The sequence below is a fragment of the Cebus imitator genome, unplaced genomic scaffold (genome assembly GCF_001604975.1).
Source record: "Cebus imitator isolate Cc_AM_T3 unplaced genomic scaffold, Cebus_imitator-1.0 Scaffold417, whole genome shotgun sequence".
NCBI lineage: Eukaryota > Metazoa > Chordata > Mammalia > Primates > Cebidae > Cebus > Cebus imitator.
Window position 1 is genome coordinate 1,141,236 of NW_016107732.1, and position 5,062 is coordinate 1,146,297.

At 46.8% G+C, this 5,062-nt stretch overlaps 1 pseudogene; it reads left to right on the plus strand.

The window, feature by feature from the left end:
• LOC108289936 overlaps positions 1–1,806 on the plus strand; it is a 4,213-nt pseudogene extending 2,407 nt beyond the window's left edge.
• The last annotated feature ends 3,256 nt before the right edge of the window (positions 1,807–5,062 follow it).

Genomic DNA, 5,062 nt, shown 5'->3' on the forward strand with positions numbered 1-5,062 from the left:
AAAAAAAAAAAAAAAAAAAATTGAAAATTAAATCAAACCTACACATAAAAAGACATATTATATATATATATATATATACACACACACACATACATACATATATAGATACACACACATACCACACACACACACACACACACACACGTATACATAGTTTTTATTTTTGGAGACAGAATCTTGCTCTGCTGCCCAGGCTGGAGTGCAGTGGCATGATCACAGCTCACTGCAGCCTCGACCTCCAGGGCTCAAGCGATCCTGCCCGCTCAGCTTCCTGAGTAACTGGGACTACAGGCAGTCACCAGGCCTGGCTCATTTTTGCATTTTTTATCGACACAGTGTTTTGAAATGTTACCTAGGCTGTTATCAATCTCCTTAGCTCAAATCATCAGCTTGCCTCTGCCTCCCAATGTGCTGGGATTACAGGCATAAACTATTATGCCCGACCCTAGATTATTTTTTAAACAGCTTATTTTAAGAAATTTGGGGTGCACAAATCATTAAAAGCAATAATTAAATTTAAAGGCAAAAATTTGTTTTACTCTTCTACATAAAAGCAAAGCACATTAAAAGCGACAACCTGGCTGGGCACGTTAGCTGATTCCTGTAATCCCAGCATTTCAGGAGCCCAAGGCGGGCGGATCACGAGGTCAGGAGATCCAGACCATCCTGGCCAACGTCGTGAAACCCTGTCTCTACTAAAAATACAAAAAAATTAGCTAGGTGTGGTGGTGCGCACCTGTAGTCCCTGGGCGACAAGAGCAAGACTCCATCTTTCTCTCTCCCTCTTTCACTATATTTATTATTATATATATATCCATATATATAATAAAAATTATACATGATGATCGCAGATGCAGTCACATTTTCTTAGTTCTTGTCTGCCAGTGCCACCCAGATAGTCTCCCAGAACTGTGACCCAGCCACTGCCAGTGTCTCCACTGCCCATAAAGGAGCTGAGCCCAGCAGGGGCACTGCCCAGGGCCCTGTAGGCAAAAGGCTACAGCAGGCGCTGATGACCCTCATGATATCTGGTGACAAAATAATTTCTGCCTTCCCTGAAAGTCTTATCAAATGGGTAGAGACCAGCCACGGAGCGGCTGGCACAGTATATGAAGACCTGAGGTATAAGCTCTTGCTGGAATTCCCGAGTTGCTACCCACCCTTACAATGCACCCTTGGTGAAGTTCCTCACACCCTGCTACCATCCTAATATGGACGACCAGGGTAACATATACCTGGACATCCTGAAAGACAAGTGGTCTGCCCTGTGTGTCAGAACCATCCTGCTCTGTATCCAGTACCTGCTAGAAGAACCCAACATCGATAGACCTTTGAACACACATGCTACCAAGCTCTGGAGAAACCCTACACCTTTAAATAAAGTACTGGTAAGAAACCTACTCAAAGCAGGTTGTGAAAACCTACTTTTTGTTAGCTTAAACCAACTCTCTCTCTTAGCTAAGAGCTGTTCAGGCTTCTTGTTAGCGTCTTGAGCAGGACAGACTCCATCTTACCTTCTTCATTTTAGTTATTCCCCTCATTAAGTATGCAACTGTAGTATGTAGCTGGGGCAGGATGACACCAGGCACATCCAGGAGTGCATTTACTGATAAGAGGCTGAGTCAAGTGGTACCAGCAGAGCCTGGGAATGCAGGTGTGGTCAAGTACCCAGAGCCCCTAGAAGTTGTATGTGTTCTTATGACAGCTTCAGCCCTTGCACCTTGTACTGTTTTATTTCTTATGTGCTAGTTTATCTTTTAACTTTTTGCTTACTCTGCTTCTGTGGAAAACTTTTTTCAGCTAGGTTCCCCCCTTCCTTTTCAAACTGGGGTATAAGAAACCCCCAGACTCTTTCTTCAGTGGCTAACTTTGGGCATTAGCCACCTCTCGGTCCCTAGCTAAAATAAAGGACTCATAATTCAATCTCAGAGTGTGGCACATTCCTTAACTTGCTTGGGTACAACAAGGTCACCAGCCAGGAGCCATGACCCAGGCTGCCTGTCCTATCCTTGTGTTGTCTTTTTAATTTTTCCTTAGATCATCTGTCCTTTCTGTGATTTCTGTATAGAATTCTGTATCTTGAGCTGTGGTAGTATTTTTGTTTTGTTTTTGCCTTTTAAATTAAGCCTTGGTTCAGCCCTTGTGATGTACATTAAATACACACACAATGGTCATTAAAAAACAAAACAAAACAAAACAAATGCAAGAGAGCACCCAGGAATTGTAAGAGGAAACCCTTTATTACATTAATCATACAAAATTCCAGAAAATGGAAAGTACTCTATTGTACAGCAAAGTGAATCACTGGTTGTCTGGAAGGCAGACACACTTTATAAAAAGGTTCAAGGTAAATATAAAGATGGTAAGTTCATTATTGTGACTATGTTAATGGTTTCATGGGATTATATGAAACTCAAGATTTATCACATACTATAGCTTAAACATGCATAGCTTATTGACTGTCATTTATAACTTATCACAGCTTTAAAATATACTTCAGACTGGGTGCAGTGGCTCATGCCAGTAATCCCATCACTTTGGGAAGCTGTTAGGCAAGTCACCTGGTGTCAGGAGTCCGAGGTCAGCCTGGCCAATGTGGCAAAACTCCATCTCTACAAAAAACACAAAAACTGGCCAGGCATAGTGCCACGCCTATAATCCCAGCTATACAGGAGGGCTGAGGCAGGAGAATCACTTGAACCTAGGAGATAGAGTTTGCAGTGAGCGGAGATCATGCCACTGCACTCCAGCCTGGTCGACAGTGAGACTCTGTCTCAAAAAATAAATAAATAAATAAATAAATAAATAAAATAAAATGCATTTCAAAAGAAAAATATAGATTTACCATCATTTTTGGCAAACAGGTTTGGCAACTCTATACTGACTACACCAACTCTTCTCATGCCCTCAGTGGGACAACTAGCCTCCATGGTACAAATGCTGATGTGGCAGGAAGGCCATTTCTACCTGGTTAACCTGGCTGATCACAAAGGCCACATCACTGAACTGAGCTCCCCTTTCCCTAGTGTCTTCCTCCTGCTAATGCAGGAATGACCTTGAGGTGAACAGCCCAGAAAGGGTACAGGAAGTCACAAAACATTTAGATTTCTCCTGACAACGGCCTCAGCTAAACAACATTCATCATTACAGAAGTGCTGATAATTCCTGTATCTACATATTCATCACATACATAGTGCCTGGATCATTGTGGATGCCCTTTTAAAAAACATGCATTGGGCCAGGTGTGGTGGCTCAAACCTATCAACCCAGCACTTTGGGAGGCCTAGGCGGGTGAATCATGAGGTCAGGAGATAGAGACCATCCTGGCCAACATGGTGAAACCGCATCTCTACAAATAATACAAAAATTAGCCGGCTGTGGTGGCAGTCACCTGTAGTCCTAGCTACTCAGGAAGCTGAAGCAGAATAGCTTGAACCCAGGAGGCGGAGATTGCAGTGAGCCAAGATCGCGCCACTGCACTCCAACCTGGCAACACAGTGAGGGTCCATCTCAAAAAAAAGACACACATTACGTCTGTTATCCTAGCACTTTGGGAGGTCGAGGCGGGCAGATCACTTCAGGTCAGGAGTTCACGATCAGCCCAGGCAACATGGTGAAACCCCACCTCTACTAAAAATACAAAAATTAGCCAGGCGGTGCAAGGTGGGGACCGGGCGTTGAGAGTTGCTGGAAGTCGGAGGCAGCGAGCGAGCGCGGGCGGGCTGCCGGGCGCAAAGTTGAGAGCAACTTAGTCCCTGGTCTAAGCCTTTCCGTCACCCTCCAGCACCGCCAGTACCACGGACTCCACCCTGCCGCGGCCCCTCCGTGACGCGGTGCAGCTGCCACTCGACCAGCTGGGTTCAGGTACCGCGAGGCACCCAGGCGTCAGGCATGCGCCCTCCCCGCCCTTTGCGGCCGTGGTGCCGCCAGACTGCGGGCCTGGGAGGGAGGTGGCGACTGGGGCCCGCCGCCCCTGGAAGGGAGGGGAAGACAAGCCTGTGCCGGTGACCTCTCGCTCCTGCGGGCCTCCTCCCTGCCTCCGCAGCGAGCGCCCCAGACCCCTATCCGCCGCCCAGGGCCAGGGTGGTCCGGGCGTTGGTGCCGGTGACAGCCCCGGGGAGGGTCTTCATGTAAATTTGAGGGATTGCGTGCTGGTCCCTGCCCTCCGCCGCAGCGGGGCTGGGACTCCGCGGTTGGGTCCCTTCGGGTGCACAGGCTGGGATGTAGATGGAGCGGAAGGCTGTGCTCCGGAGAGGCCGGCGTGGTGGTGCCTGCCCGGCGGGTGGCTCTGAACGACCCCCGGAAAGGGTGAGGTGTGGGTCTAGGTGTGAATGGTGCATTAGAGATGGCATCGATGGGTGCGAGGGGCACAGAGAAGCTTAAGGGCTACTGCACTTTGGGGACAGTTTGCTTAAGGGAGACAGAGGCAACAGTTTTAGGGAAGGCAGAGGTTATGAAGTGAGAGGCAGTTATCCCCAGGATTCTAGCTGAGAAAGTTGCAGCCTTGTAGATAGAAGCAGCCACCCTTACCTCCTGGCCCAACCCTCAAAAAAGCACTTGGCAGTGTTCAGGGAACGGTGGCATTCAAATGAGGCCAATTGAGTTTGATGGTTAAAGAGCCTAAGGAGTACTGAGAAACCAACAATATTGTGAGGGGAAAGCAGCGCCATTTTTATTCAGCAAAGAAAGCTTGGAAGTATTTTGTTGGGAGAATTCAGCCTAAGAGTTAAGGAAGTTGTTGATGCCCCGTGTGGGAGGTAGAGTTAGGTGATTGCTCTAGCCCCAAGCTAAAGGCAGTTGACTTTGGAAATTTTGCTTACAATTATTTGTAGGTACTTAACCTAGAAGTAATTGTTTGCACTTTACAAGGGATACTGGCTCACTGTCCTTACCTGAAATGTACGCATGTTGTCTAGTCTTAGGGGATTTCATTTATAATACACATTCTCTCTTATCCAGGCTGCTTTTCCTAGCAGCAAGCTGGAAACCTGACATTAGGGTACAAGCTGCCTTGCGCTTTACTCTTTATTTATTTATTTATTTATTTATTTATTTATTTTTT